The sequence below is a fragment of the Dermochelys coriacea genome, chromosome 9, assembly GCF_009764565.3.
Source record: "Dermochelys coriacea isolate rDerCor1 chromosome 9, rDerCor1.pri.v4, whole genome shotgun sequence".
Lineage (NCBI taxonomy): Eukaryota > Metazoa > Chordata > Testudines > Dermochelyidae > Dermochelys > Dermochelys coriacea.
In genome coordinates, this window is record NC_050076.1 from 69,633,355 (window position 1) to 69,645,983 (window position 12,629).

Genomic DNA, 12,629 nt, shown 5'->3' on the forward strand with positions numbered 1-12,629 from the left:
ACTGTCCCTTTTTTTTCTCCACCAGCTGCATGTGTTTCAAGGATCACAGGATCTTCTCCTTCCCAGAGGCTAGCGAAGATTAGAAGGCAAAAAAACCGCACTCGCGATGAAATGTTCTCTGAGCTCATGCTGTCCTTCCACACTGACAGAGCACAGATGAATGCATGGAGGCAGACAATGTCAGAGTGCAGGAAATCACAAAATGACCGGGAGGAGAGGTGGCGGGCTGAAGAGAGGGTTGAAGCTGAAAGGTGGCAGCAGCGTGATGAGAGGAGGCAGGATGCAATGCTGAGGCTGCTGGAGGATCAAACTAATATGCTCCAGCGTATGGTTAAGCTACAGGAAAGGCAGCAGGAGCACAGACCACCGCTACAGTCCCTGTGTAACCAACCACCCTCCTCCCCAAGTTCCATAGCCTCCTCACCCAGATGCCCAAGAACGCGGTGGGGGGGCCTCTGGCCCACCCAGCCACTCCACCCCAGAGGATTGCCCAAGTAACAGAAGGCTGGCATGCAATAAGTTTTAAACTTTTAAAGTGCTGTGTGGCCTTGTCCTTCCCTCCTCCACCACTCCTCCTGGGCTACCTTGGTAATTATCCCCCTATTTGTGTGATGAATTAATAAAGAATGCATGAATGTGAAGCAACAATGACTTTATTGACTCTGCAAGCGGTGATCGAAGGGAGGTGGGGAGGGTGGTTAGCTTACAGGGAAGTAGAGTGAAACAAGGGGCGGGGGATTTCATCAAGGAGAAACAAACAGAACTTTCACATCGTAGTCTGGCCAGTCATGAAACCGGTTTTCAAAGCTTCTCTGATGCGCACCGCCCCCTACTGTGCTCTTCTAACCGCCCTGGTGTCTGGCTGTGCGTAACCAGCAGCCAGGCGATTTGCCTCAACCTCCTACCCCGCCATAAACATCTCCCCCTTACTCTCACAGATATTGTGGAGTGCACAGCAAGCAGTAATAACAGTGGGAATATTGGTTTCGCTGAGGTCTAACTGAGTCAGTAAACTGCGCCAGCATGCTTTTAAACGTCCAAATGCACATTCTACCACCATTCTGCACTTGCTCAGCCTGTAGTTGAACAGCTCCTGACTACTCTCCAGGCTCTCCTACGTATGGCTTCATGTGCCATGGCATTAAGGGGTAGGCTGGGTCCCCAAGGATAACTATAGGCATTTCAACATCCACAACAGTTATTTTCTGGTCTGGGAAGAAAGTCCCTTCCTGCAGCTTTTGAAATAGACCAGAGTTCCTGAAGATGCGAGCATCCTGTACCTTTCCTGGCCATCCCACATTGATGTTGGTGAAACGTCCCTTGTGATCCACCAGTGCTTGCAGCACTATTGAAAAGTACCCTTTGCAGTTTATATACTCGCTGGCTTGGTGCTCCGGTGCCAAGATAGGGATATGGGTTCCGTCTATGGCCCCACCACAGTTAGGGAATCCCACTGCAGCAAAGCCATCCACTATGACCTGCACATTTCCCAGGGTCACTACCCTTGATATCAGCAGATCTTTGATTGCATTGGCTACTTGCATCACAGCAGCCCCCACAGTAGATTTGCCCACTCCAAATTGATTCCCGACTGACCAGTAGCTGTCTGGCGTTGCAAGCTTCCACAGGGCTATTACCACTCGATTCTCAACTGTGAGGGCTGCTCTCATCTTGGTATTCTTGCAGGGCAGGGGAAAGCAAGTCACAAAGTTTCATGAAAGTGCCCTTACGCATGCGAAAGTTTTGCAGCCACTGGGAATCGTCCCAGACCTGCAACACTATGCGGTCCCACCAGTCTGTGCTTGTTTCCCGAGCCCAGAATCGACTTTCCACCGCATGAACCTGCCCCATTAGCACCATGATGCCCACATTGGCAGGGCTCGTGCTTTGAGAGAAGTCTGTGTCCATGTACTCATCACTATTGTCACGGCGCTGATGTCACCTACTCGCCCGGTTTCGCTTTGCCAGGTTCTGGTGCTGCATATACTGCTGGATAATGCGTGTGGTGTTTAATCTGCTCCTAATTGCCAAAGTGATCTGAGCAGGCTCCATGCTTGCCGTGGTATGGCGTCTGCACAGAAAAAAGGCGCGGAACAATTGTCTGCTGTTGCCGTGACAGAGGGAGGGGCAACTGACGACATGGCTTACAGGGTTGGCTTACAGGGAATTAAAATCAACAAAGGGGGTGGCTTTGTGAGAAACTGAATGGCTGCCTCAAGAATAGAACTCAAAACTGGGTTTAGCAGGCCATCGATTTCACAGAGGGAGGGAGGAGAAAATGAATACAAAACAAATCTGGTCTATTTCTTGTTTTGAGCCACTTCATCTATCTTTATACATCATGCTGACAGCAGACTGTGCAGTATGACCGCTAGCCATCATCACCTCCTGGTGCTCGGCAGCAGACTGTGCAGTATGACTACTGGCCATCGTCTTCTGCTACCTGCAGATTAAAAGACAGTGCACTGCCGGTAGGACTCAATCGCCATGAGACGAAACAAGGAAAATGACCTGGCTGAGTCACACCCATGTTTGCTCAGGCACCCGGTTAAAAGAGCACCCAGGACTATGTTGATGAAGGCTACCAGTCATACTTCACTGTCTGCTGCCAAAAGGCAATAAACTGCTGCTGTGTAGCAATGCAGTACCATGTCCTCCAGCACCCAGGAGACGTACGGTGACGGTTAGCTGAGCAGGCTCCATGCTTGCCGTGGTATGGCGTCTACATAGGTAACTCAAGAAAAAAGGCACTAAACGATTGTCTGCCCTTGCTTTTACGGAGGGACGGAGGGAACGGGGGCCTGACGATATGTACCCAGAACCACCCGCGACAATGTTTTAGCCCCATCAGGCACTGGGATTTCTACCCAGAATTCAAATGGGTGGTGGAGACTGTGGGAACTGTGGGATAGCTACCCACAGTGCAAAGTTCCGGAAGTCGACTGTTGCCTCGGTACTGTGGACACAGTCCGCCGACTACGTGCACTTAGAGCATTTGTGTGGGGACACACACACTCGACTGTATAAAAACGCTTTCTACAAAACCGACTTCTATAAATTTGACCTAATTCCGTAGTGTAGACATACCCTATGTGACTAGCCCAAGGCCACACAATACATCTATGGCAGAGCTGGGAACTAAATCCAAAATTATTGAATCCTAGACCAATGCCCTATCTACAAAACCATTAATCAATTAAGAGAATATGTTTTAAGCTAGCTAGCAAGGAACTGTTCAGTTCTCTTAGACTATATGTACACTGAAAGACTATCTCATGTCTTTTTCCTATAAAGACATCACATATAAATAAATTAACTTGTGAAATTAATCAGTCAATCCATGTTGGATACTTACCATGTTGTGAAATGGATGTGGCCAGTATTTCAATTTTACTTGTTACTTCAAATAAGCACAACTTCAAATGTCATAATCAATAGATTTTTTCCTCTGTAAACTATTAACTTCTATATTTCTGGTCAAGCATATTCTGTTTCCATTATAAACAGGTTTTTTCCCATGCCCATTCTTGCAAAAAAAATCACTTTTGGGGCTATTTTGTGTGTGTGTGTGTGCCTTTGCCTAAAACGTGTCTTTTGGTTTGTCTATTTATGTATTTAAGAACATTCAGTGCCATCAGCCGTTTCTTTGCAATTGGAGAATGGACCAAAGCACACATTTCCCATTGTAAAAGAAAGTTTTAACCACATTAGGCTGATTTAATCATGAACATAGACCTCATTAAGGATTAATACTCTGACCCATGTATTACTTTTCTGTTCCTGTTTTTCTTTAACTATGTATGTAACTGGATTACTTGTATTGCAAAGTGTACACTAGTAAATATACCCAATTTTCAGTGTGGCTGGGTTACTATTGCTATTGGAACCTTAAATTTTGCAACTTCAGACTTTCCGTAACCCTACATGTTGCAATTAGAGTTTTCTGTAGCTAATAATACATATGATTTTTTATTATGCCTCAGGACTTGGATACCTTGCCTCTGGCAAGCAATTAATTTGCTGGTGAACATTGCAGAAACATACAAAACCCACAAGCACAGCAAATGGAATCAGAAATTTGCACACAGTGGAGTGTGGTGTGAAGTATGACTGAAGAGTACTTAGGGATCTGGGACACTTGAGGAAACTAGTTGTTCAAGGAGTTAGCTGATTCCTAACCTATTCAATGCAGATGGAAATATTTTTGTATTAGTGCTTCAAATGTTGCTACCAGTGGTTGTGTAATGGTGGGTAACTTGAAGAAAAAAGTTTGTGCAGACCACAATTTAGTGACTGATGCAGCTGATCACGTTGAGCAACATTGTAAGGAATAATCTTAACAATTAGATAACAAGGCTCTGGTGAGATACCTCTGTTTCTTTGTTGTACCTTGTGCTTCATTTACAAATTAAAAAAAAACCACCAAAACCCCTGCCTCTGTGTACTGCTTTCTGAAATAGAAAACTAACAAGTGCATTTTACACATAAGCACATTAGTATTTGTCACAGACATGTGGGAAGAATGGCTAGATGTGAGGAATGTGATTTAATTTTTCCACAACTTTATTATTTAATTAATCTGGTAATTACTCATATAGTGCAGATTATGATTCCTTCCGTAACTGTTTTCACCTTGTGGAGTGCTGACATCAACTCCCCACCCCTCCATAGGTAGTCCCTGCCCTATTGCCCTCCCCTCATTGAAAGGTTAAGGGGCTGTGGAAAGGAGGCTGTCTGACACTAGGAGCTCTTTCCCCATTTCCCAACTCATTTAGAGGATGCCTTTCTCTAAATCCAATTCCAGTTTATTAGGGAACCAGATCCTTTCTGAAATAATTGCATTAGACACCTGCCATGCAGAGGTGCCAGCAATTAGCTTGGCTGCTTCCCCACACCCCAGCCAGCTTCTCAGATAGTTAACAGTTCCCTCCAGGACATTAGCCAAAAATCCATCTGCTCCCCAGCTGGAGATGTGTACCTCACCATCCCTGAAAACTCAGGTACTAAATATGATCTCTTTGGTGGATAGTTACCAATCCTCCATAATCCAGATGCATCACATGTCTCCTGGCCTTATGAATCTATGGAGGCCCTCAGGCTTCCTACTATATCCTCCACTCGGCATTCAAGCCCAGTTTATTGTCACCACCCAGGAAAAGGTCCTGGATCTGCCCTAAATCTCTCTGTGTCCTGATGATTAAGTCAACCTACAAACAATCTCAATTTGTTTTCAGCCTGATGCAGAATAATAATTTCAGGTGGATGCTTCCTGGCTGCCAAAAAATTCTAAAAGGGGCTCGAGAGTTCCCCCCCTTGCCATGTCAGTTCAGATTTGTCTCACTATTGAGGCCCAGATGTGAACTTCCATGAAAACTGGCTGTATGCCTGTGGGCCCAACATCTGCAGACCCAAACGTGACCCATTCCCTTGTTCTCCATATAGTGCCCTTCCATATTTTTCATTAACAGCGTGAAGATGAATGCAGGTTAGTTCAACAAGTTGAACTTAATTGAACCTTATGGACTGCTCTGTCAATGTGGCAGAGTTTCCTCCTGTCTAACTCTACCTGTTCCCTTTTCCACTGGTGTCCCATCAATAACAGACCCTCCAGGAAACACGGGTCTTCCGACTCCAGTCCACTGTTCTCATACATCTTCCCTATTTTACAAACATTTTATTACGAATATTAGCAAATGGACAACTAGATTGCCACCCCATGTCCTGTCAGTCAAAAGTTACCAGCAAGTAGCTGAGCTGGAATGTGGTTTCTACCACATACTCAGCGATAGTTGTATAGTCTTTGAGATAGTTTAGTCTCTTCAACAGGTAACATCTCTGGGAGTGACCTATCTCTGTCGCCTCTCTCTAAGTCTAGTAAACTTTCTGTTTCTGTGGGTCTCCTCCCTTCCTTGGGTTTGGCTTCTGGATCATCCCCTTTGGCTCTGTGAGTGTTGTGTCTGCTGACTCGTAAGTGTCCCCTGTTCCGTCGGCTCACTTGTCCCTCTTGTGTAGTTGTCTCATATGACCTGGTGCTATTACACCATTGACAACTCCTTTAGGATGGAGCCTCACAGGAGTGCCTGTCAAAGTAGTGTTTGACTAACCTGTTGTACTCTAGTGCCTGCTTTCTCTGATTGTTTTCCATCTCCTCATAGCAGAGTCCCCATCTTTCCAATAGCAGCTCTCCTCCTATTGATAACAGGTTTTGGTCCCTCATCCCATAGTGCCTGAATTAACTGTTTTGGAACCCAGTATTCATGTGTGCCAAAAATGCTAACAAGGGATTTGAACCAGAAGAAACAGCCTTGTGTAACAATCTCTTTGTGTTTTCACTGCTGATTCCACCTTACCACTACTCTGTGAGTAAACTGGGGAGGATGTATGGTGGTCAAACTCCTATTCGCATACAAATTCCTTGAATTCTTCCATGGCTAATTGGAGACCATTTTTGGTAAATACAGTGTCCAGAATGCCCTATCACACAAAGTGGGTCCTCAGTTTGCCAATCACTGACTTATTTCTTGTATCAGGCACAGCTTCAACCTCCCAAAAGATAGAATATTAGTCTATTGTAATCAAGTACTACTTTTTCTTGAATGAAATTAAGTCCTCCACTCACCTTTTTCCAATGGTCAGGTGGGCTGCTTATGTGGTAACAGAGTCTTTCTATGAGTTATCACCTGACTGGCAGGGATCACACCCTTATATCAATGAGCAAAGCTGTGTATTTGGCCAATAAACACATTCTCAAACCCATCTAGACAGCAGTCTATGCCCAGAAGGGAGAAATGTTTTTTTGTGCGACATCCTTATGTACTGGGGGAGGAGGACAACAGCTCTCTGTCCTCAAAAGATGATTCAAACATCTTTCAATCTTGTACACTCAGATTATCTTTGATTTGAAAATATGGTTCTAGGCCTACTAATACTTGGCTTTTGTCACTCTCTTGTCTTCCTGTAGTTTGATGTCCTTTTCTGTAGCCTCTTTGATTTCCATCAGCATCACTGTTGAAACTGGAAGATTGAATTCACTAGCATGCTGCACTATGTCCCAACCTCCTGTCCCCTAGCTCACTGACATTGGGCATATATGCGCTAATCAGGGTTTCAGCTAGGATCAGTAATCATCCTGGACAAATCTGATGTCTACCTGGAAGCACATCAAACTGCTCTGCAATCTCTTTGGAGCACTGAAAAAGGAGCTTTGCTATGATTGTCTCTAGGGGTCTGTGGTCTTATTGCACTATTCCTGGATGCCCGTAGATGTACTAATGGAATCAATCCACTCCAAATAGAGGAGTTAGAAGCTCTTTTTCCATTTGGGCGTACCCCAGTTCAGTCTCTGACAGAGCTCTGCTGGCATAAGTGACTGTCTGCCTCTACCCAAGAGGTGCACCCATCCTTTCTCCAATCCATCACCCGGGAATGTCCATGACACTCTTGGCTGGTAGTACTTTGGGACAGGGGCATCCATTATCATTTCTTTCTGCATATCAAATATTTTATGTTGGGGACCTACACAGCCCCACTCAACATCCTGCCTTGTTAGATGGTTTATAGGTTCCATTACTGCAGCCAGGTGTGGGCAGAACTTTTTGTCAGGAAATTTATAGTTCCTGTGCAGTGCTGTACCCCTTTCACATCCACTGGAGCTGGCAGGTTTCTGATTGTATTTGGGTCTGCTTTCAGTCCTTCTGCTGTGAGCAGATGTCCAGTGTATGTCACCTCATACTCTTTGTCAGATTTTGAGGGGAGGGGGTTCAGTTTTATGTTCTTGTCCCTGCATCACTATAGAAAAGCTTGTAGTTTTCTGACACGGTCTCATTCAGCTTCTGTATCATTGCTCCCTTCACCTACAATGAAGATATCATCTGCAATTATTTTCACCCCAGGCAGACTTTCCAGTGCTTGGGTGAGACTTCTCTGGAACACCTCTGGTTGATGGGCTTATGTCTATGAATGTGTACAGCCAACTGTAGTGACCAAATGATATTGCAAAGGTTGTCAGCATGCTGGACTCCTCACCCAGGGTGTGTGCCAAAACCTGGTCCTCCCATCACAGACCATAAAGATTCTGCCTTTGGAAAGTTCTGGCAAGATGTCATCAATTGCGGGCTCTTTTCAGTGATTGGTTCAGTGGCATTGGGGCTATGCAGATGAGAATGTAAACATCAGATAATTTAATCTCCACCATGCTGCTAGGCTGTACTAACCTCTACAAGTGATCCCATACCCCTGCTCTGCAGACATATTAGCTCCTTGCGTACTGGATTATGTAGTACCACTGGAATTTTCCATCATGGTAAACATACAGGTTCCACTGTGGGGTCTATTTTCAGGCACAGTTTTCGTTCAAGGCAACAGTCACCTTTGAAAACACCACCCATATGATTTTAAAATGGAGAGACCTTTGCACTACAGCTATACAATTTTGATTCTGCCCCCAATCAGATCTGTGGCTTGCATGTCTGTATTCCCAAAGAGGAGTCTCTGGTCCTTACTCACCACAACTAAAAACTTCAGTTGATGCCATTTATTATTTTTTTAGGTTAGTTACTATGAGGTCACATTTTCCTAGCGGCTACATTATGCTCTCATTGTACATTATTAGAGTGTGCCTGCTTTTTGTAATTGGTCTGTTAGAGTCCAATTCACCCTGAGGAATCACACTGGAGGCCTTGCTCTCCAGCTGAAATCACACAGGGCATTGCCTGTTAACATTGTTGCATACACAGAGATTGGTATTGTTCCTTGTTGCTTCCCTGTCCCAGTAGCCTGAACCTGATGTGCTTCAGAGTCAAGGAAAGAGTCATGATCTGCCATCCCCTTACTGTTACAAATTCGACTGAATCTTGCTGGGACTTTCCTTTCCTCTTGCGCATATTGGTAAAATGATTCAACTTGCTATATTCCTTGCAATGTTGTTCTTGTTCAGGGCACTTTTTTACCTGCTCATGCTGTCTCTCACAATAAATGCATGCTATAGGTATGGGACTTGGCCACGTCTGCCCCTTTGCTGTTATCTCATGGACTGTACTTTTGGGGGTGTTGAAAACCCTTCTGAGGCACATCCTTTCTCTTGAGACTTCTGGTACAAGCCTCTCCCCCCACCTAATGAATCTGTTTATTGTCAGATCACTTTCCCAGACCAGCCATTCTTGTAGGTGGTGATCCCAAATCCACAGACTATCATGTTCCAAATCAAGGAGTCTTGCAAATCCCCAAAATTGCATGTAGCAGTGTGTGTAAGGCAGGAACATTTCCTGCTGTGTCGTACTCCTGTATGGCCAGATCTGTGTACAGTCCAAACTCCTCCTTCCACCACGTTCATTGATGGGATTAGGTTTGTGTCTGCAAAATCCAGAGCTCTGGTGGCTTTAGACCAAGTCGCATGGCTCATGCTGCCAACTGCTGCACTTCACCAGTCACCAACTCCTGTGTCCCTGAAGAAAAGGATAAGCAAGATGCATTTAGCACATAAACTACTGAATTGTGTCATCCCGAGCAGGGGTCTCCATACCGGCAATGCAGTCGGATGACACTGTTGATTGGCCTAACCTGTTGGACTCCCATTGCAAGACATGCTATGGATGTAACCAATCCAACCCTAAACAAATAGGATCCCATGTCATCAGAGGAATCTCAAAAATACAGGCTTTTTGACATTGTCATGAACTGAAATTTCCTTTTTTTCAGGTAACTCCCTTCCCCAGGAAGAAAGAGTAGAGTCTACCCTAGGTAAATTGGTACTGCTTTGACTGGGCAAATCCTAGCCTCTTCACATTTTGGTGGTAGTATGATTCACCTTACTACCATCTATCCTCCCTTTTTTTATTGCACGGAGTCTGGGTTTCAGATCCCTCTCCACTTTCTGCCATTTCAGAGCCCCCAAACTGGAAACACTTTTTTTGCTGAGCCTCTGATTAGTCCTGATAGAGAGAGCCCATTCAATAGGCAAGGCATCACAGATTGAAGTGTCAAATTCTGAGCAAGCTCATCTCTGCCCTTGAGTGCAGTAATTTCCCAACTCCCAACATGCATCTGACTGTACAAGATGCTAGTTACTTTACACTATGAAAAAACTGATCAGTCCGGAACCAACCTTTCAGAGGTCCAACTGCACCGAATGACCATCTCATGGGCTGCCAGAATCAACTCTCAAATTCCACCCCTCTCATATGCTGAGTGTCTTGAAGAACTGCAGTTACCAGTGTGGATTCCTGCTTACCAGTGTGGATCCCTGACTTCATTCTTGTACGTAGACACTACCATGATGATGGGAAAGAGCTTTTATAGGGTTGTGTTTCCATCCCCTCCCAGAGCCAAGCAGCACCACTTGCCCTGGTGGAAACCCCAGACTCAATGCTCCCAGTCCCTCTTCACTGGATTCAGATCAACTTTCAGGTCCAACTCTGGCAATCTTCCCTTCAAGGAAGCCCTGCTGCACTGATTGAGGGATTGTCCAGTGCTCAATAAATCCTCCATCTCTTAATTTTGTCTTAATAAATTAGCTCTGGCCACGAGTGAGGTAGTAGCTTACTGCCCAAGTGCAAAATACCCAGCCCAAAGGCACCACCTGACGTGAAATTGAAGATGTCCAAGCTTGTAGTTTATGAGAAATAATTTTCTTGGATGATGCAGCCCTCTTAGCCCACTCCTGCAATCCTATTAACAGCATGTAGAGCTACTCACCTGTTTCTTATTCAGTCTCCAGTCAAGCCAGCCTAGGGGGGACAGGGCAGGGCAAGGAGGACTCTGTTTTTTCATTTGCTGGCAGTACTCTAACCTACCAGACAACATGTAATGAAGTCCAGAGACTTGTATTGTCCGTTGAATCCACTCTTGCTGCAAATAAGGGTATCCAGTTGTCCCACCAACTATGCACTGGGTTTTAATCAAGATGTAACACTAGGTCTGCAGCTACCTAGTGTCAGGTAGGGAAGGGATTCATGACATATATTCTCTGGGGTCTGTTTCTACCTCTGGGCTGTGTTCGTATATTAGGAACTATCTCCCTTTTATGGATTAACCAGGTGCTCCATTCCCTAACATCAGTTCCTCTCTCTGTCCAATCTCCATGCAGGCTGCTAATCAAGGTATCTATAGCCAACCTGTGCAAAGGGTCTTCTGTTGTAGGCAGTGACCTTAAGACATCTGCACATGTATCTTGGACTCTTCCCACTGTCTGATAGGAATTGAATATCATGCAGTATTCCTTAACTGTCTCAGCTGTCTCTTTCCACTGAGGTCCTAGTCATAGCATCACTGAACCATTCCCCAATATCAGCTCTGATGTTGGTGCAGCAAAGACTGAGCTGTGCTTCAGTTCCATCTGGGATCTTAGCTGCAACAGCATGGAGCTGTTCGCTGGCGTCTTAGCACAGCAATATTAAACTGTTTCTCAGTGCCCCCCAAAGCAAAAGCATTTGATGCACATCTATGGGAATGTGGGTAGGGCTCCAAATTCCCTCTGCAGAGTCATCTGCATGAAGCAGGCTCTCCTGTTCAAACTCACTGAAGATGGACTGTTAGCTACAATGGAGCTCATCACACTGTATGCCCTCTCCTTGCAGGGGTAGCACTTCCAGGGCTAGTCTACACTACCATGCTACATTGGCACAGCTGCACCAATGCTGCTGTGCCGATGTAGCACATGTGGTGAAGACGTGCTATACTGATGGGAGAGTGTGTCCTGCCAATGTAGTGCTAGTGTGGACAGTGCTTAGGTCGATGTAACTTGCAACACTCAGAGGGGTGGCTTTTTCACACCCCTGGGCAATGCAAATTACGTAGACTTAAGTGGTATTATCGACAAGCACTCAGTGGCCCCTAGCCCCTGTTCCTACATTCCCTCTGCAAGTTGGATCAAAGGAGTTGGATCTGTAACATTCTGCTTGCTGGGGAGAATTACACTTGATTGGTTGCTGCTACCACTCTCATCCTGCACCCCTGCATGGCCTGCAGGGAGCCAGTGGGGTTGCTTGTCTATCACTTAACATCTGGACACTAGGAGCTGGGAGATTCTGGGTCAGAAATTCCAAGACACAAGATGGAGCTTAGGCTGGTGGCATTATGTTGCTATACCTTCCCCGAGGCACACAGGGGCCAATGGCTTACCTGAGCCCCACTGGCCTGGCCCGCAGCTCAGCTGATGCCTTCCTCCTCCTACTGAGAAAGTATCACTATTTTTTCCCACCAGTCCAGACAAAGGCCCTCCCCCCCATCTTGAGTTTGTGGGGATTGTATTCTGGCTCACCCAGAAGCAGATGACTACCAGAAATCTTTTGTTAAAGTGTGTTTTCATGAGATTTCCAAGATCGCTTTGGTACCCAAGAGTTTAGCACAACTAGCTGCAGAATCCAGACTTAGAATTGTTTCGCTAAACCTTTTTTTATTTCCCCCATCATAACCAATCCCCCATGAAGACTAATTTCCCTTTTAAAAGTCTCCAGCCTATGAGGATAAACTGAAAAAAGGACACAATATGAGGCCAAGTTAGTTTTACAGTATCAATAGGACACCAAACTGCCATTGGCTACATTCAATGAGCCAAATTTTTCACAGAAGTAACTTCAGTGGAGTTACACCCAAGATGAATTTGATCTAGTTCATTTTGTGTTAATTCACTT

General features: G+C 45.3%; 1 long non-coding RNA gene across 2 annotated transcripts in view; it reads left to right on the forward strand.

The window, feature by feature from the left end:
* LOC122455864 overlaps positions 1–12,629 on the forward strand; it is an 88,630-nt gene that overhangs the window by 70,778 nt on the left and 5,223 nt on the right. Inside the window, exon 5 of one of the 2 annotated variants that reach the window (XR_006274366.1) lies at positions 3,984–4,360. The exons of the other annotated variant lie outside the window; for it this stretch is intronic. This is a non-coding gene — a long non-coding RNA (uncharacterized LOC122455864). Of the gene's footprint in view, positions 1–3,983; positions 4,361–12,629 lie in introns of those variants that run through there. 2 annotated transcript variants of the gene reach the window in all.